Below are 22,682 nucleotides of genomic sequence, written 5' to 3'. Positions count from 1 at the left end.
AAATAAGAGAAGAAAAAAACACCTAGTAAATCACTCAGGATGTATCTCTATTACAGAAGAAAAATCAAATGGAAAATTGAAATATAGTGATTCTGTTTCCTCCCCAAGGAAATCTAGGGGTTGGGGAGATTAACAAAAGCTTGCTTTTTACAGTTTGAGGGACACGTGGGCACATCACATTAGTTAGGTTTAAATTCTCATCTTCAGCAAAAGAAGCTCCATTCTCCTTATTTGTTCACTTTTGTCGCCCTGCTCATCATATACAATGGGTGACGCAGGCAAGAGGTCGTCTTTATTACAACGCTAAAATATACTCTGTAAACAACCATGACCTTATGGGATCCCAGAGACATTTAGGACCAGTTTCACTCAGAATGTTGGGAAATTTTATTGGTATTTTTCATATTGGTTTGCCTGAACTATAATATGAGCCACTCATAAGCATCTCCTACTTAGTGCAATGGAACATACCCTGTAAACAGGACTTATGTATCATCAAAACCCCTCTTCTTATTGTTTGAGTATTTCTCAATTCTCTTCCGTTTTTTTTTTTTTTTTTTTTTTGCGGTATGTGGGCCTCTCACTGTTGTGGCCTCTCCCACTGCAGAGCACAGGCTCTGGACGCGCAGGCTCAGCGGCCATGGCTCACGGGCCCAGCCGCTCCGCGGCAAGGGGGATCTTCCCGGACCGGGGCACGAACCCGTGTCCCCTGCATCGGCAAGCGGACTCTCAACCACTGCACCACCAGGGAAGCCCTCTCTTCCGGTATTAATACCCATCCCTTCCATTATCTTCTTCACTGAAACACGCAACCAATAATAAAGGCAGAGAACTGTACCAAGAGAGACAGAAAAAGTCATATTTAAGCCCAGTTTTGGCCTGTGAAATATCAAATAATTTTCCACTACCAAGTTCTCAGCACTCACTCAGCACTAAAAAGTTGGTTTCTGCATAGAAATGAGTTTCCCTCAGTAACACCAATGACAGCACTTCGAGTAATCGCTGTTTCAGTTTCCACACACTGGATGAAACCCCAAAAGTATATAATTATTGCATGTCAGCTTAGATAAGGCCAAAATGAAGCATGTGGTCAAAGGCAGAATGCAGGATGATAGAAGCCTATAAATGATCCCAATGCTGAAGGACAATAGAGAAAAAACAGGAATCCAAAGATGATTCCCACCATTCACTGCTAACTAGGAATGCAAACTCTTCAGATCCATATGGAGGATACTCCTAACACCAGTCTAGAAATTCCAGATCTGGAACTTCTGGAATTCAAAAAGATGTATTAGTGTCTACATGTAAGAGGGAAGATTCATAAAACCTTAACTGAGCACCAACCACCTCTCTCTCTCTCTCCCTCTCTCTCTCTCACACACAAACACACACACACCCCTCACACACTCACACTTTTAATTTATAAATGAGGAAAGATGGCAAGAACTACAGTTAGTTTTAATTATTTTGCTCAAGGTGACGTGACGTTAGTCGTAGAACTGAGCTTTAAATCACTTGAAATTAAGCTGTGCTTTTCTAAATTCAACTATGACTAGCTTTTGGTCAAATTCAGTGCAAATTTTCAGATCATCTTGGCCTATCTGCTGCATTGAGTGCTTAGACCACCAGTGAAACCATCTTCTGCCTAGAGTCAAGTGAACCCACTTTGTCCTTTTCTATTCTTTTCAGGATGTTTCTTCTGTCTTTTTCTGGTGAACTATGTTTGCCTTGCACTTCTTAAGTGTTTTTCCCCAGCCCCTCTATGGTAGTAATTCTTTTCAATTTCCTGGCCATTCTCACCACACCATCATACCTCCCATCATACCTCTGATATGTTAATAAAGTTTAGTTTGTCTACCTCCACCCAAGCTCTAGACTCATATTCATCTCTTCAAGTTCACCTGGATGTCTGTCTCAGAAGAATTTGCTATATTTTAATATGATTATTAGAATGAAACATCAGTGTTACATATTATAGTATCTGCCACTCCCAATGGATGATTAATTTCTTAAACTGAGGAACTAAATCTTACAGATCCAGTGTCTGTGCATAATTCGTGACCAATAAATGTTTGTGGAATGTGTTAATTAGGTAATGTATTAATAACCAACCTGACACTGCCTAATATTGAAATGCATGCCCTCTCTTCTCCTTAACTCTGGTCCTGAAATTCCTACTATCTGTTCCATAGAAGGAGAGCTTAATAAAGTATCTAATGTTCATTGTTGTTACTATATTAGCCATTCCATATACAGTAATTATAAGTAGAAAATATAGCTATAGCCACTATATGTATAAATCATATATAATATATATATGCTGCATAATATATACAACTGCTATATGTTCAGTGTGAAATATAATATTTATAATGTGATAAATGCACATATACATAAATGCATATATAGATATACCTAATAGTTAGATATAGAATATATTTATAGAGATATAAATATCTATAGATATTTTTATATATATCTTACATATAGAGATAAATAAATGCATAAACATTATATAAAATACATTTAATTATATACTAATGTAATATATAATAGATACCATATTTAGTACAGATATAGCATATATAGTATAGAATGGAAGATATATATTACAACTATAAAGGCTCAGAGAGGTACAATATCTTATATAGACTCACTTAAATATTTATACACAAAGTTAGGCACACAGCCCCAAGTTTCTATTTACAAATTGAATGCTCTGATCTACTGTTATATGCTGATCAGTTATTTGAGTAGGAGCTACATTTTGAACATCACTTGTCATTTTCTTAAAAAGTGCTGGAGTGTCATACAAAGAGTAGGCACTCAATATATTTGTGATGCATAAATCATAAAACAAACCTTCATCCTGATACCTTAACATATCTAAATGGATGGGATGTCTCAGACTTGGAAACTGTTGAGTAAAATGACACCTTGAGTCAGCTAATAGCAACACTGTATGCTAAACCACTGAAGCCAAGAACAGCAGGAAGTATTTCCGAAAATAGAAAAAATAAGACCGATATTCCAAAGGAGTAAAAGGTTACTCCATTTTTTAATATCTCACTAATTGAAAAGATACTGTGCTATGTAGCCATCTATCCTCCCTGAGTTTCTGATATAGTCATCTGATCTATATAACAGGTACATAGGAGGGTTGTCTGGAAGAATCAAGTGAGAAAATATACATATATATATATATATATATATATAAATATGATAACTTTACAAGTTTATTACAAATTAAAAGTCACTAAGTACAAAAATAATTTTGTAATATATTTATTCATGTAGGTACTATTATGATAATTTATATACTTCTATACAACATATTTATATTTTGCAAATTATCTTACCAAAAAACAGACTGCTTCACCTGAGGCTATAGATTCTTTAGGCCACTGGTATTTGTTTTCCCCCGTGTATACAAAATATTCACTTCCTCCCAATCGTTGCCATCATTCCAATATCGTATGCATATTTAAATGGCTCTGTTAATACTTAATATACACATTGTCATTACAGCAATTTTTCCATACGCGTCTCCATGTTCTTTTTGTTTTAATAATGCTAGCCCATTCAAACCTTTTTACTATATCCAGTCCAGATAAAATTTATTCAATGTGCAGGTTTACAAATATTGGTTCATAAATAGAATTGAAATTCAGGACATTTTTTCTTTAGTTGCAAGGGCCTAGGAATAAACAGGTCTCAATTTTAATCCTAGTTCTGTCCCTTGCCAGCTTTATGACAGACAGTAAACTATTTAACCTCTTTGTATTTCTAGTTATTTATCTGTTAAAATTAGCGCAGTGGATCTGGCTATTTCTGCCACTGAATTATTTTTCTAATTTTATAAAAAAAATAAGACACAAGTTAATTTTCAAGAAAAACTGTGATTTGGAATTAAATGTTCTTCATTAAGCAATTATTATTTTTTGACGAGGTTAAAGGTAAGCCGTGGCTAGATGGCAGTGGCACACTCACTCAGACATACTGGTAAGGCGGTAACAAGTTGCTACAACCTCCATGGAAAGCAATTTGTAAATATAAATCAAGAGCCCTAAACATACTCAGTCTTGATCTGCTAATTAGTAAACTCAGGGGCTATTTTAAAATTATAACTTGTATGATAGATAAATATTTATGCACATAATATATTCCTAGTGAATTTACGATAACAAAAATAAACAATTCACTGTACAGCAACAGAACAAATTCAAACAATGAAAAATTATGTTTTACATAATGAAATCCTTAAAACAATTCATGTTAACTAAAAAAATAATGATTCTAAGATTATATAATATATAAACAATAAAAAAGTACATAGAAAAAATAATGGAATGAAACATGCCAAAATATTAACAATGGTTTTCTTCAGAAGATAGGATTATAAATGTACTTTTCTAAAATGTGCATATTTTTCTTGGATATCCAGAAAAAACTAATAAAAATGAACACAGAATATCAACCGCTAATGATCAGTGCTATTTGATTTCAGTTTCAAAATAAGAAAGCATGTTTAACGAGTATTCAAATATGTCTAGAGTTTCAGGTGTGAAGATGATACTGTAGGTAGAAGTTTCCCTACTTTTTGAAGTCTTCATGCATACAACTGTTTAATTACATTGTAAGGATATTTTGTTGAGTGTTGAAATTGCATTAACAGTTGGACTAGAACAATTTTTGAGTTTTTTAAAAATTTATTTTATTGAAGTATAGTTGATTTACAATGTTGTGCTAATTTCTGCTGTACAGCAAAGTGATTCTGTTATGCATCTATATATTCTTTCTCATATTCTTTTCCATTATGGTTTATTACAGGATATTGAATATACTTCCCTGTGCTATAAATAGGACCTTATTGTTTATCCATTCTATATATAATAGTTTGCATCTGCTAATTCCAAACTCCCTATACATCACTCCCCAACCCCCTTCCCCCTTGGCAACTACAAGTCTGTTCTCTATATCTGTGAGTCTTTTTCTGTTTCATAGATAAGTTCATTTGTGTCATATTTTAGGTTCCACACATTAAGTGATATCATACAGCATTTGTCTTTTTCTTTCTGAAGGACTAGAAGAATTTTAAGGTATATTTTCCCTCTTAGAATCCATAAGCCTAGATTACATGCGAGGACACCCACCCAAGGGAGTGAGCAGTTCAAGCCAGACTGGATGTCCCAGTCCTAGTGTCCTACGTGGGAGAGACAAGCCCCTTTGGTTAGCTGGAAGACCTCTGGGACTAATAAAAGGGCCATGGGAAGCCTGGACTTTACTCAGGAGAAGTGGGCGCTCACCTGTGCAGGCTTACCCCCAAGGCAGGTTGGACAGAGGTCTGCATTAGTGGTTTCCGTGACCGCCTTGTCCTGTGCCCCACCCGGAGCCAAATGAACACTCCAGCTTCACTTACTCCAAGTCATAGTGTGGCACTGGATCTGGGGCAGCTAAGACCAGTAAAAAGACCCGACCATGGGAAGTAGAGGCGACCTGGTCCTGGAGTGGAGCCTGAGTGAGGCGGTGGTGGCCACTGTTGGCACTTCCTCAAGCAGCACCTTGGAAAGAGCCTAGGTTTCTGATGGCAGCCACTCCACCACCACTTACCCCCAGACAAACACTGAGAATAATGCAGTCCCTGCATGCCCTGAAGAGTGATTTTACAACAGGACGAGGGCAGTGGAAGCTGGGGGCAGCAATCAGCTTGTAAGAAACAAAGGGGACTTGCACCCGAGGCTTTGAGTGAGCGGAGCCATTGGCACATGCACAGGCAGCGCATCAGAACACGATCTGTGGCTGACACAGGCTGACAGCCCACTTCAGCAACTGGATTCTAACAGTTAAAATGTAGCCCAAAATAGTACCAGTCCAACTGTCATTTGAAATTTTAATACCCAACAAAATATCCTGACAATGTGATTAAACAATTGTATACATGAAGACTTCAAAAAGTAGGGAAACTGCTGCCTACAATACCATCTTCACACCTGAAACTCTAGACATATTTGAATACTATTTAAACATGGATTCTTAGATTGAAATCAGATAACCTTAATCATTAGCAGTTGATATTTTATGTACATTATTATTAATTTTTTTTCTGAATGGCGAAAAAATATTGCTTCAGTAGTCCCTCCTCTGGGGCCAGAGTCCCAGTATAGGAAGAGGGAAAAGCATACATTTAAAGGGAACAGAGCCAGCTTGGGCTCAACCCTCAGGGCTTCTGCTCCAGCAACTTGGGATCAGACCCCAACCCCCAATAGAACAGTGACAGCCACTGAGCAGAAGGGAAGTCCTGCCTCACACCTGGGGCCAGCTCTAGCCCTTCTATCTCCAGCTCCATCCCCTACCAAAGAGAGAGCTGTCAGCAGACACTGAGGAAAGATATGACTTGAGTCCACATCAAATCCAACTCTCTCAACAAAGGCATTGGGCACACACAGTCTGTATAGGGATGCTCCCACATAAGATCACCCTTTCAAGATCACAATAAATAACTGTTTCACCTAAATTCATAGAGGCAGAGAAAATTTAGCAAAATGAAAAGGCAGGGAAACTACTCTCACTTGAAAGAGCAAGAGAAAAACCCTGAAAAAATAGATAATGAAACAATAAATAAATTACCAGATAAAGAATTCAAAGCACTGGTGATAAAAATGTTAACTGAAGAACTGATGTACACAGTAGACACTTTAACCAGGGACTAGAAAATAATTTTTAAAAGGCCCAATCAGAAATAACTGAAATAAAACACACACTAGAAAGAATGAATAGCAGACTAAGTGATACAGAAGAAGGCATGAGTGATCTGGAAGATAGAACAATGGAAATCACCTAATCAGAACAGCAAAAAGAAAAACAAATTTTAAAAATGAAAACAATTTAAGAGATCTAATGGATAACATTAAGGGTACCAACATCACATTATAGGGGTCCCAGAAAGAGAAGAGAGAGAGAGAGAGAAGGGGATCGAAAATATATTTGATGAAATTATAGCTTAAATCTTTCCAAACCTGAAGAAAAAAACCAAATTTCCAGGTATAGGAAGTACAGAGAGTCCAAAACAAGATGAACTCAAACTGACCCATACCAAGACACATCATAACTGAAATGGCAAATGCTAAAGATAAAAAGATAATTCTAAAAGTAGCAAGAGAAAAACAAAGAGTCATATACAAGGGAATCCCCATAAGGCTATGAGCTGATTTATTTGCAGAGAATTTGCAGGCTGGAAAGGAGTGGCATGACATATTCAAAGTGGTAAAAGGGGAAAACCTGCAACCTAGGATACTCTACCCAGCAATATTATCATTTAAAATAAAAGGAGAGAGAAAGAACTTCTCAGACAAGCAAAAACTAAAAATGTTCCTCAATAGTATACGTACCTTAAGAGAAATGTTAAAGGGTTTTCTCTAAGTGGAAAGAAGAAAGAATCTGTAGGAAAGGGAAAACCCCACTAGTAAAGGCAAATTATAGTAAGGACTGACAATCAACCACTTAAATAAGCCAGTACGAAGATTAAAAACCAAAAAATTGTAAATGCAATTATAACTACAATAAACTGTTAAGGAACAGGTATGAAAATTTAAAATATGACATCAAAAACACAAAATGTGCAGGGAAAGAGTAAAAATGTAGATCTTTTAGAATATGTTTGAACTTAAATGCTACCAGTTTAAAACAAGTAGAAATCAAATACAAAAAAAAAAAAAAAGAAAAAAGAAAAAACTCCCAGCAAACAAAAGTCCAGGACTAGACAAATTGACCAAGGGAATTCTATCAAACATAAAATAATTGAAGAGAACGAAATACTCCCAAATTCATTCTATGATACCAGCATTACCTTGATACCAAAACCAGACAAAGAGAACACGAAAAAAGAAAATTACACGCCAATATCTTTGATGAATTTATATCAAAAATTCTCAACAAAATATTAGTAAAGTGAATGCAACAATATATGAAAAGGATCATACACAATGATCAAGTTTGATATATTCCAGGGACACAAGGATGGCTCAGTATTTACAAATCAATCAAAGTAATACACTACATTTACAAAAGGAAGGATAAAAATTACATGATCATCTCAATAGATACAGAAAAAGCATTTGACAAAATTCAATAACCAGTCATGATAAAAACTCTCATGTCTCAACATAATAAAGGCCATTTATGACAAACCCACAGCTAACATCATGCTCAATGGTGAAAAACTGAAAGCCTTTCTTCTAAATTCAGCAATGTGGATAGACCTAGAGAATACTATGCTTAGTGAAATAAGCCAGAGAAAGGCAAATATTGTATGATATCACTTAAATGTGTAATCTACAAAATAATACAAATGAACATAGATGGCAAAAGAAAAACAGACTCACAGATATAGAAAACAAACTAGAGGTTACCAGTGGAGACAAGGTAGGGAGAAAAGGCACATTAAGGGTATGGGATTAAGAGGTACAAACTACTATGTATAAAATATACGAAAAACAAGCATATACTGTATAGCACAGGGTACATCCATTATTGTGTTATAACCTTTAATGGAGTATAAACTATAAAAATGCTGAATCACTATGCTGTACACCTGCAACTAATATTGTAATTTAACTGTACATAAATTTTTAAAAAAAGAAATCAAATCTTCAGGTCTGAAAGCAACATTTTAGAAACATGTCCATATGATACCAATCCATCAAATGGAGGCCTTCTGGGGTAATAAACAAGGAGAAAAAAATCGAATTCTTGATTCTGCCACTAGCTTGTTATGTGGCCTCAGAGAAATTATATAAATTATTCCAAGAATTTAATGATTTGAGAAATTCATAATTCATTCATAATTTGAGTGATTCACCTCTTTTTCTTTCAGTTTTACTAGGAATTAAAGTCATGGAACATCTGAATCATTGTCTAGATAATTCAGAATAATCTAAATGTTTTACACTGCCCTGATGCTACCTCTGAATATTATAAGTAACAAGTGTTCTAATATGTGCCATTCTATATGGATGAGCACAGATCTGAAATGCCCTTGTTACAGTTTACGGTGTCACATTTATAAATACCATAAATTCTGCAACTGGAAATTGCATTCAGGAAGAAATACGTTACAAACATACAAAAATGAAAACTTTTTATAAAGCAAGTAAAGGGAAATGTATCTTACCTCACTGCTTTCTCCCAGTGACAACTATCTATCAATGACTTAAATTTTCTGAAGGTCTACATATTTACAGATGCATTTCATGCAATTTGACAGTCAAAATAAACATTAAGTTGTGACTTTGTTTACTTTGCTAGTCTTCAGGTCTTTTCTTAAATACAATTTTAACATATCTGTAATTTAGTATATTGTATAACTGGTTATCTTTGTAGACCAATGTCATCATTGTTTCTGTTATAATAGCATGGGCCCTGGAGCACAGATATATTACAGAGTATTCCATTTTAATTTTCTGAAATACATGAGAGATAAAGTATACAAACTTATGTACAGAGGAGTTCCATAAAAAATTATAAGCATGGGATGAATTCTATAATTGAGGAATATTTTGAATTATACCCTAAGCCAGATGATCTTTCACTTGACTTTTCTTTTGTACAACAATAGAGAAGGATGTTTGAGTCATCCATAAAAATGTAATAATGATCAAGCTGCTACCCTTTAAAGTCATGCCCTTGGGTTTTATTGAGGGTTGATGCAAGGAACAGCCATATGCAGATGGCTTCTGCATCAGCTATAAAATCATTTTTGAAGGCATTATCCATTTACATTATTCAATGTTCCCTGTGAAAAAAGACCTTGAATGATATCTTTTTAGAACATCATAGCAGGGGAGAAAACGTTTTCTGTAGCACTGATTTGCATCCTCTTACTGTTAATAAAATCAAAATCCGTTTCTATTTTTGTCCTGGATGCCAGGAAGCTCAGAGTTGTATGTAATACTAACTCACGTAACTAAATAAATTCTTATAGCTAGTATATTTGCCTCATATATTTCATTTGAATTCCTATTTGTCCATCTTATAGTAGGTAGATTTCCATAATAAACTTAAAACTTTCTGGAAAATGGAAAGAGTATGGGAGGCAAGGGAGAACACTCACATTTTTTAATCCCCTAGTTTGTGAAGTACTGTGTTAAATTAGTTACATACAGTACTTAATCACTGTAATATTTTCAGTAAAGCTCATAACCTATACTTTACAGATTGTAAAAAATATGGGTATAAATATTAAGCTAATTACCAATAGTCACTTAAGTGTACACTGTGTTCTTCTGTAGCCTTAACCCAGACACATTACAAAATTTATGCCTGTTCCTCTAAAGCACATATACCAATAAATATAAACATGAAGAAAAGATAAAAAATTAGTTCAAAGACAGGACCATGATGGAGATCATTTAAGCAAACCACTCAGGACATACCCACACATGCATACAATCATTCTGGTTTGCGACTGCCACAGCTTTTTCAAAATCAGTTGACTGCATCTGAAAACATAAACACACTAGCCTTTTCACTCATCCAAAGAACTTGTTTCCTTCCATAACCTGTACAACCTACCAAGTGGTCTACTTGGTAGACCACTTGGTAGGTTGTACAGGTTATGGAAGGAAACAAGACAGGAAAAATATGTGATGCACCAGGTGAAAAATAACTATTTCTAGAAACAGTTATAACAGCAGCATGTAGTTTCCTTTATGTAGTATTCATCTAGATACTGCTATCAGCCCTTCACTTCCTTTGGCTCATGTTAACATAAATTATAAGAGTAAAACATTAAGGAAGCAGTATTCTTACTCCAAATCTCTCTGCATATAAACATCATGAAGCAGGATCTTTTTATTTTGGCTTCAAAATAAAAATATCTGCTTTTTAAGAATTATTCATACCTATGCTCATATCCAGAGACCATGATAAAATTTATCTTGCATGGGATTCCAGCATTAGTAATTTTTCAAAAGCTCTCCAGGTGATTCTAATATGAAGCCAAGTTCAAAAAACATTTATGATAAGACAGTTTGTATGTGATTAATAAACAATTAACTCCCTATACCCATTCAATCCCCATACATTCACACTCACACACACACACATACACTCACATCTCCCTAAAGTTATTTGATAGCATTGATTCCTTCTTAGCTCTTGATTCCTGTTTCTTTAACCTCTATGACTCTGAATTCTTGAAATTTAGCATGCATTTTAAATCTCTCCCAAGTAAATCTCAGTTCTCATTAGTGGACTCTGCTACAGCTTACTTCTCTAGTACTGACTTTCCCCTGTTGTCTCAGATAGGAATTCCCTGCTCAAACCTAAGTTGGAATTTAATCATCCCCATTGGAGATATGGCCAGCTTTGGAACCCAATGTGGTGAGGATGTAAGAAGGTAATTTAGAGCACTGAATATACGTGGCCATGACTGTCTTTACAAAACTACAACTACCATGTTGATGAGAAGGACGAAAGACAATCAACTCCCCAGAATATTTTCTTACAATAACATCATGCAAAATTTGTCATAAAAATGGATTAATTTATTAACTCAATCATGGACGAAAGACTGCTACCAAGAAATACTAAAGGTATTCCCCCATGCACTTATACTACTATCTTATCATTAAATATAGTGTATAAAATAAATAATGTCTGCTCACTTTATTACAAACAGTGCTTCATATATAAAAGATTTTTGAAAGTCTAGTTTAATATTATTGGCAAATTTTGCTAAAATGAATAATTCAAGAAGCACCATATTTTGGAACAGTTCACTGATCAAATATTACACAATGGCACCACATAACATCTGTAACTTAGTGTTTATGACAATTGAACTCAAAATAAATAGCTTCATATCAAAACTTGAATCACAGCTGGGAACCCAATTAGACTAAAGCACAGCTTACGAGAATCTTTAAGTTATATATCCTTCCCAATTCCCTGCTAAAACCGCCTTTATCATTTTAATCCACACAGTAGTTTCCATCATTATAAATTTATCAGCCAGATTATTATTTATATGCATGGCATAATTATAATTAATTTGCTGAAGGCTCATTTTGCTGCTTCTATTAATTATGATCCTATGGCTTTAAATAAATCAGTGAGAAGGAAGAAAATCTAAACTAGTGGAATATAGTAAACTAGACCAATAAAGAGCATCACTCAAATGACACTCCTTGATGGTGTCAGGGAGATAACTCACTGGTATTTTGAACATCAGCACTAAATTAAAATTTTAACTAGTGAGTCTAATGGTGCAAGGTTTTGCCCTGTTCTCTCTTCCAGATCAATTTCTATAATAAATTATCAAATTGCAGAAAGGAATACAAGGGCTAAAATATGGCAGTAAGAAACACTACTGTGTTACACTGCTACTGCAGTGTAAATTATGATTCCAAAGAAATTTAATTAGGTTTTTCAATTAAAATAAGATGAATTTTCCTTTCCAATTAAATAAACAACCCTATCTCCCTGCCACCCACCAAATGCAAAACAACAACAACAACAAAACACATCCCACGTTGTTACATGCCTAGTATGCCTAAATAAAATGCAATCATATATTGGAAGAAACCCAAATAACTTACACATTTTCACTGTCTCTTTCTTACTTGCTCTCTTTGAAACAGAAAACTCAACTAAAGTAATTGTGGTGGGAAAAACCCAATATCTCCTAAAGAAACTGCAGGGAAGATCTTTGATAATTTATTGAAGACACCTTTGAGAGTGGATAGACTTTGATCATATAAACCAATTTTCAAAAAATCCCTAACACTTTTCAGAGCGAAAAAAAAGTGAAGGCTGTTTGGGGATATTAAGCAACACAGTGATTCTGAACAATAGTTTCCCATTTCTGAAGAAGAACCTCAGGGGAGAGTATTGCATTATAGCCCCTAGCCCTGGCTAAGCCATATTCTACTGGTTGTTTGAATTGAAGCATCCCTTATAAAAATGTTTCCTTGCATTGGAAATCAAATATAAATGGTACATGCATCAAGTTCTTCAGAAAGCTGTAAGAATCCTCAGATGATCTTTTTTTTTTTCAGTATGTATATTTCTGTAACTGGTTCATAATCTTTGGACAGTCTTCCTTCCAATATTATGAACCAATATTCTTTATAATAGGGCTACCATCCATCCCTGTTTTTACCCATTGTCTCAGAGTAATTATTAATGATATTCCTTTGAACTATCCGAATTATTCAATATCTTGGTTTAGAAAATAGTGTGGTGACACTATTTATATGGAATCTCAAATTAATTTTAAAAAGAAATAAACAAAAACCACTTTTATCATATCTCCCTATGAGGTCAAGGGGTTTTTATCTGCTTTGTTCACTGATGTATCCAGAACCTTGAACCATCTCTGTAGTAGGTTCATAATAAATAGCTACTGAATTAATGAATAAGTATCTAAAAATAAAAGGCATGTGGCCCAAAGAGCTGCATCCTTCACAAGAAAGCTATGAAAGTCCTTGAATTTTAAATCAGAAAGTAACATTTTATATAAGAATTTTAAAAGCTAGTTGCATATCAGAAATTAAAATAATATATCAATAACCAGACTAATTAAAATTATCTTAATTTCCTTTTAGAATAAATTTTTTCCAGAGCATGTTTCATCTGTCCACATTTTTTTTAAAATTAAGACTTCATTTTATTAGATCAGCTTAAGATTCACAGCAAAATTGAGGGAGAGGAACAGATATTTCCGATATACACCCTGTCTCCACACAAGCATAGCATGCCATTTACCAACATCCCCACCACAGTGGTATATCTGTTACAATTGATAAACCTAGAGTGACACATCATAATCACCCAAAGTCTATAGTTTACATTATGGTTCACCCTTGGTGCTGTACATTCTATGGGTTTGGACAAATGTATGACATGTATCCACCAATACGGTATCATATAGAGTATTTTCACTGTCCCAAAACTCCTCTGTGCTTCACCTATTTATCCTTCCTCCACCCAACCCCCGGCAACCATTGATCTTTTTACTATCTCCATAGTTTTGCCTTTTCCAGAATGCCAGATAGTTAAAATCATGAAGTATGTAGCCTTTTCACATTAGCTTCTTTTACTTACTAATACGCATTTAAGTTTCTTCCATATATTTTCTTGGCTTGATAGGCTTCTTTTCAGCACTGAATAATATTCCATTATCTCGATGTACCACAGTTTATTTATCCATTCACCTACCGAAGGACATCTTGGCTGCTTCCAAGTTTTGGCAATTATGAATAAAACTGCTATAAATATCCCTGTGCAGACTTTGTATAGAAATAAGTTTTCAACTCCTTTGGGTAAATACCAAGGAGTGCAATTGCTAGATTGTATGGTAAGAGTATACTTAGTTTTCCACATATTTTCAAGGCAAACAATTATTGCGTTTAGTTGAGGAAGCAGATATTTAAAAGTTTAATGAGCTTTGCCAAGTATAAGAGTCAGTTGATTTGATTACTTTAGGTCAAACAAAAGGATTATTGGGAAGGGGTAGAAGCCTACAACTCACAAAGATGAAGGATTTAAAATCTATAAATTCTCCATTTTCAGGTTCCCCAAAACCATGTTTTCATATTACCTTAGATAATCTGAGATGGCAGTATTTTAAGTAGTATGTTAATAGAATTAAGGGTTCCCCTCTCACTTTTTGTAGCAGTAACTTGATCAGGCAGGACAGAAAGCAGAACAATAAAGTATATGTTTATTAAGATATTTTATAGAGTTGACAAAAAATTGAGGGAAATGAGATGTCTCCATTATTTTTGCATATTTACATACTGAGAAAAAGAAAGGGGGACTTGGAAATAAATTAATCTGTTTTTACCATGGCACCTAGACTTCTTTTCCATCAACTTCCCTCCAGCCCCCATGTTCTAAGTTTCCATTTACTCTGGCTTCCTGGGTCATTTTCTCACTCTCCCCACAGTGGCACTCCAAAGGACAACCTTTGTATTTGCCATCAACTTTCCCTTCTTTACAAAGTGGTTTGTATGTAAGTAACGTGTTTTATATATTATTATAACTTGGAGAACATTACAGATATTAGGAATATAGTTAAAATTTAACAGCATAGAAACAGTGGATTAAACTGACTCTGTAGGATGGTAAGATTAGGTATTGAGTCCATTAGCCTGTCGGGTCTGCTTTTCTTACATTTCTAACTGGTGCCCTTTTTCCACTGTTATCTCCTTTAATCCATTCTCCACAAAGCAACCAAAATAAATTTTAGAAGTAAAAATTTTATCATGCAATTTCCAAGTTTAAAACCCTAAAACAGCTTGCTTTCCACTTTACTTTAGATAAATCTCAAATATTTAACATGACCTAAAGAATTGAATTGATCTGGTCTCTGCCCACATGAGTTTCACTCTAGGTCACAATCGCGAATGCCACCTCGCCCTCTTTCAACAAAGCTCTTCTTTGTCTCCTATTCTTCCCTCCTATAGGACCACTGTTGCCCTGAATTTTTACTGATACGTCCTGTCCTTCATGTCTTAGCATCACTGCAAGAGAGAACACCCTGATCCTGCATCCAAGCCAGGTATTTCTGATGCAGTTTCTTGGGATGACCTTGATTTTTCTTCACTGAATTTATCAACATGTGCAATTGCTTACTGTTAATTCTATTTACTGAGCTAAAAGCCTCATTTACTGAACTGTAAAATTCCTGAAAGTGGACACTATCTCTCTTTAACATGTCACTATTATATCCTTTGTGCCTTGAGATAATAGGTGATCAATACATATTTGCTGAATAAATAAATTAATTAATAAAACCCCATGATGTCACTGGATGATATCAAACAATTATTTCATTATTGAGCAGGATGGATTTCACTTTGAGGTCAGGATAATTTATTATGAATTTTCAAATAGTCATAAGCCACACTACTGATATCCTATATACATTAGGGAAAATTGGCATCTAAAGCAACAGATAAAATCAAAAGCAAAAATCTGACCAGCATTTTGATGAGGCATACATTTGCATGCATTTTACATTTCATAAAATGAATCCTAAGGTATAAAACATGTTCAACAAAATGAATAAAGTCCAAATAAACTGCACATTAGCATATATTTAAATATGAAAATTGGCCAATTTTGCACATTTCTAGTTCTCTACAAATTGTTGCACGGTGAATTTCAACTCACTACCCCAGTAAATTCCTAAAGGAACTTTTCTGCATGATAAAGTAACAAAAGGAACCAAAGACTAATACAATCTCTACAGGATATCTACCATAAAGATCATATATATGTAAATCCTTGAGAAAACATTACTATCAGTTCTAGACAGAATTGGCTGTTTTCTACAATTTAATGTTTAAAAATTCAATAGAGTGTATTTTAGGTGAATTTAAATAAAAATTGAAGCTGGTGTATACAAAAATAATTTTAAAGGAGAAGGACATCATTTGATTTAATACGAAAAAGCTGTGATTTGCCATGTCCATTAGTATGCCACACTAGGTACATTACTGACCACACTAGACACACACATACACACACACATACAAATTCACACATATTGCAAACACACACATATATGTGTTCTAAAATGAATTTCTAAGTTGGCAAGAACAAAAGATTATTTAACAAACAAACTAAGCCAAGAAGGGAACCCAGAAAGAAAGCTGTGTGCTAAAGTTAGCCCTTGTCTTGAGATCATAGCTAAACCTCATAAATATGATCTTCACTTTTCAGTTCCTTATAGAACTTGAGAGATAAACAAGACTCAGGTTCATTCAAGCTAAGCAGTTTAATAGGGTATCTACAGTTTACCTCTTATTGTAAAGGTGCAATAAGACTCTTTCCACCATCCTAAATGGAAAAAAAACAAAACCCATAGAGTAGGTTCTTACCTCTCATAGTTAATTTTATGTGTCAATTTAACTGGGCTGTAGGGTACCCAAATATTTGGTTAAACATTATTCTAGGTGTGATGTGAGGGTGTTTCTGAAGGAGATTTACATTTGAATCAATTGATTGTTTTCTCCAATAAGGATGGGTCTCATCTAATCTCTTGGAACCCTGAACAGAAAAAAAGGTGGGGTAAGGGAACTTTTGCCCTCTCTGTCTGACTGTTTTCAAGTATTGGTCTTCTGCACTTGGAGTGGAACTTACTTATCAGATCTCTTGGTTTTTAGGCCTTTGGACATGGACTAGAACTTACACCATCAGTTCTTCTGGTTCTCAATACTTCAGACTCAGACTGTAACTACACCACTGGCTCTGCTTGGTCTCCAGCTAGCAGACAGATGGCAGATCATGGGATTTCTCAGACTCCATAATCACATGAGCCAATCATTATAATAAATCTTTATATACAGATAGGTAGAGAGACATATAGGTGTAGATATGTATCCTACATATAGAATCTCTCTCTCTTTATCTCTCTCCATACACATATATTCTATTAGTTCTATTTCTCTGGAGAATGCTGATTAACACATCACCATGTGCAAAAATGAAGACTTAAAATTTTAAAAAATTAGGTGCAAGTAGTTTAATTTGGAGCTGCTTCCAGGAAGGACAACTGATAAAATGAAAAAAGCAATGCAGAGAAGAGAGAAAGCCAATGAAGATGCCATTAATAAGTAATTCTGAACAAATAAGGCTCTATTACACTAGTTACCTAAGAAACTCTTTGAAATATGTCTCAGTATGACCTCAGTTGAGGGAAGGACCAATGTGGAATCAATCCATTGATTCCCACCCCTATCGTTTGAAGATTTTTCTGGGATATTAACTCTCTCACATTACTGAGTTTTGTTTCCCTGAGGCCTAGCTAGCTCCTACAGTGCTGGAGAAAGCCTACAGCCAGAGAACAAGCGGGACCCAGTCACTTTTTTGGGGAAGCATCTAGCTGCTGGAAACCTATAGCTGCATATGAACTTAAGCCAAGGGCATATAGTGGGTCATTAATATAACATTGGTAAAAAGAAAAAAAAAGAAACCTACAAAACCTACTATAAAATTTCTTCCCGGAGAAAGTGAACCTCCTCCCAAATATAAAATATCCAAATTTATAGTTTAAGTTCAAAGAAATGTGGTTTTCAGTAAAACTGTCAAACACAAGGACAAAAGACATAATAAGCAGGTGCCCAGAAAATGAAAAGAGAATATTTATAGCCCGAATATAGAAACAATGTATTTAATATATTTAAAAATAAAAGAGGATATGAAACAAAAGAATAAGATAAATTACTAGGAAAATGAACCAAATATTTCTAATTATAAAAACAATAAAAATGAAAATTAGAAGCCTAAGGACTTGGCTTCTGACAAGAATTGAACAAACAGAGACTAGATTTACCCTCTCAGCTGAATCAACAAAAAAACATAAAACATACATGAAACAACTGTTAGCCAGGCATGGGACATCAATGATAACAGACACTGATCCTTGAGAGATGAGAAACAAACAAGGTGAGCCCTACAATTACCCCAGCTTGCTGCCTTGAAAGAGTTTCCAAGCCATGATGCACAAAAAGGAAAGTCAGGAGGATCGTGGCAAACTCCCTGAGTTAAAAAGTCATTTTGGGTTCAGAGGGATAAAGGAGGATAGAGTTCTCAGGATGGAATACTGGAGAAGAGAGATGCATAGAGAGACAATCCTGGAAATCAGCAGAGCCCCTATAAAAAGGTGAAAAAAGATGTACCAAGCAAATACAAAGCAATAGGAAACTTATGTACCTTTATTAATATTAGAGAGAAAATAATCTTGAAAGTGAAAGCATTACTAGAGTCTATATAAAATGATGAAAGGTTCAATTTTTTCAGGAAGTTTTATATGGTTAAACTTTCATGCACCCAATAGCACATACTCAAGTATATAAAGGAAAATTTACAAAATTGTAAGAACAAATAGAAAACATATACTAATATAATCAGAGGTTGTAACTGATCATTTAGGATGACAAAACTTATTATAGGATATTAAAGTCTTGAAAAATAAAAGTCTTAACCTAATACACAATAAACTAGAAATTCGATCCAACAAGTAGACCATATATATCATTTTAAGTACAAATCAAACAATCAATAAAGGTGAAAATTTACTGTATTTTCACATAATAAACAAATTTAAAATTTGCAAGGTGTGAAATCATACAGAAAATACTGACAACAAAGTGATTAATTTAAAAATGAATAATTGATGGGTCAAAGAAGATATCTCACTGAAGACAGAATTAGACGGTAACAAGATGAAATAACAAAAATTAATGAGAACAAAATAATAAAATATATCAAAATTTATGGAATGCTGTTAGGAAAAAACAATCAATAGACTAGATGAGCAAAGCCAAAAGCAGCCCTCTGAGAGCAAAAATGTTGACAAAACCCAAACAAACTTGATCAAGTAACAACAACAAAAAGGCATAAAAAGATTAGTAATGAAATCAGAGACATACCTACAAATTCTGAAAGCATTAAAGAGATAACAAAAAGATAACATAAGCAGTTTTTTTGCCAATGTATTTGGGAACTTTGATGTGGAACATCCTGAAAAGGATTATAACAAAAAAAAATTTTACTCAGAAAAATATAGAGACTTAGAGACTTGAATGACCATTAAAGAAACCAATCAATGAACTCATAATGAAAAAATCTAAGCCTCAAATACATTATTGGTAAGTTCCATTAAGCTTCTGATCATATACAAATTCTTCTAGGTTACAGAAAAAGAAGTAGTGGTTCTCAACTCATTTTAAGAAGTAGCCAATGAAAATATTTAGAGGAACTGTATGAGAAGTAGAAATTAAAAATCAATCCACCTTATAATAATAAATACAAAAATCTTAGACTATAGTAAACTGAACCAAGAAAGTTTTAAAAATGTCTACATCATGACAGATTGAATTTATTCTAGAACACATTTCCTGTAACTTTAGAAAATAAGTTATTATCCATTACAAAAGCACTTAGCAAACTGAGAATGGAAAGGCATATTTTTAATCTAATAAAAGCAAACTTGATACTTATAGGTTAAACAATGATCATAACCATCACAGAAAATATTGGGTTGGTAAAGAAAAACTACATTATGATTTTAACAGATGGTAAAGAAAAACTACGTTATGATTTTAACAGATGATACGTTTCTCTACAAAGAAAATTCAAAATAAAGTACTGATTATTTTAAGTAATAGATTGTTATAAATTTGCTGAATAGTAAATTAGCATATAAAATCATTTGTCTCTACACTAACAGGGGCATTAAAAAATGTAATTTAAAATATATTATTTTAAATAGGAATCAAAATATTTAATACATTGGAATAAATCAAATAAATCATAAGATTATTATGAAGAATATTATAACATTTAAACTGAAATTTTATAGAAAGATATTAAAGAAGACCTAAATAGAGTTACAAATTACAATCCATGTAATGAATCCATGTAAATGAATGGGAGATTCAATATCATAATGATGTTCAGTATTGCCAAATTAATCAATAGATTCAACGTAATCTCAATCAAAATTCAACTTTTGTTTAATTGTTTGTTTCTGTAGAACTTGATAAAAGTACAAAGTATTCCAAGATACTCCTGAAGAAGATCAAGATGGATGTACTTACCACTGAAATTAAGATTATGAGGTATTGGCATAGGGATGGACAAACAGACTAATAGAACAAACTAGCACAGAAATACATATATGAAAACATGCTTTACGATACAAATGGCATTACCCGAAAGTGGGGAATAGATGGTCATTTCAGTGCATGGTATTGTTGAAAGAACTGCTTCCCCTTATGGTAGAAATGAAACTGTATCCTTACCTAACATTATGCATGAAATTCCATTCCAGATGGATTAAAGACTTAAACAGGAAAGTCAAAATTAAAAATAAAACCCAATCCTCTTTTCTACTTGTTAAGAACTCCACAAACAGTCCATTTACTTTGGACACAAATATATTGCCCACTTTTCCTCAATAGGAAATCTTTACTCATGGTTTGATGAGTCCATCAATCCCATAATGCTTCCTAAACTATTTCCTAGAATGCTTTCTTCCTTCTCTCCCATTCCCAAATTCAATCCATAATTTAATTACTAATTCTTAAAATAATCTGCCCACTTTCTTACCAAGAGTCACCTCTCCCTTCTCCAAATTCAAACTGCATTTAAAGCCTATACCAATAATTGACAATGCATGTACCATAAAAATCTCTGAGGGAAACTAAAGTTCTAGAGTCAAACAAGTATAGAAATCATTGCAAACTTGAGCTTCCTATTTAAGATTAACAATGTGCATTACCATAGAGTTCTAAAAAGCTGTGTAATTAAAAAAAACTGATTAACTTTGCTAAAGCAAACACCTGCCTAACTTGTTTAGCCACAGAACCTTTTCTTTGAGGAGCACCTTTTTGGAATATATCTAATGACATATGTCTATGTTTCTAGGGGATACACTCTGAGAACATTGCCCAGTATCTTTAATCTTACCAGGTAATCACAATGCTTTGTGTATATTTTGAAATTATGTTTTATGATTTCCTCATCTTCCTTACAAATTTTCTTCTCAGAGGCAAATATCACACTAAAAAATTAAAATTTCAAACAGGAAACTAAGTGATTTATATACCTTTTTCAAATCGTATCTGCACACCATAAATTATGCTGTATTAAAAATTCATTTTATTGAAGAGGAGGTGAGGCTTACAACTTTTTAGAAATACCATCACTATGGTAATATTAGGTTCTAAAAATTATTATTGAATTGGATGATCTACTTGGTCATTATTCATCAGGCCTGTATAAATCCAAATCAGGAATTACCTTAGAATCAGTGACATATATATTCACATGCAATCATAATTTGGTAGAATTCCACTGTACTAATTATTTTGGAACTCACTATATTATTTAGCTAAACTAGAATCTTGTGTCAAATATTTCTTGAGAGAGGTGATTGGTGCACTGAACACAGTAACCAGATATTGAAAAATCTTTGCCTCTGTATTCACGTGGAGAAGTTTTTAAGAAGCAATATTTGCAGAAATGGAATTCAATAAAGAAAGATATCGAGATACATATAAATATCAAAGATAAACATAACATTAAATGTAATAGAGAAGTTAAACTTAAATCACAAACAATTTTTGAATCATATCTCTGAAGGTTGATGCAATATCTGTAATTGTCGGAAAACAAAGTCCTCCTCCATATTTCTTATTTCTAGTCTAAGCAAGGCCTACATATTGGAAATGTGGTTATATTCAGTTTGAGTACTTGATGTCATTTTTCAAAGTTTGCAACTATCAGATATTATGGTATACTATCTAAACAAACAGACTATCAGAACAGAAATCAAGAAAAATAAAACTATATTCTGCACATCTGAGCTTTTCTTCTGATCACCATATAATTCATAAAGGTATAGCTACATATCACAGGCTTATAGTCAAGTAAAGCTTCCATTATGGAGTTAAGAAATATATATTATACTAATATCTCTATGTATCTACCTGCCCACCTTTACCTATCATTGAGAAAAATTCACTTGCATACAGTTTACTTAAGCTTGGCATTATGGAGCCATGAAGTAGGTATAAAGGATGTAAGCAAATGACACTGTACATAGTACTGGCTTGTAATTGTTAGTTTCAAATTATTAATGCCTGATTGTCCCTTAGTTTTATATAACT

Source organism: Lagenorhynchus albirostris, chromosome 7, assembly GCF_949774975.1.
Source record: "Lagenorhynchus albirostris chromosome 7, mLagAlb1.1, whole genome shotgun sequence".
Taxonomy (NCBI): Eukaryota; Metazoa; Chordata; class Mammalia; order Artiodactyla; family Delphinidae; genus Lagenorhynchus; species Lagenorhynchus albirostris.
Note: the sequence above shows the minus strand (reverse complement) of the source record.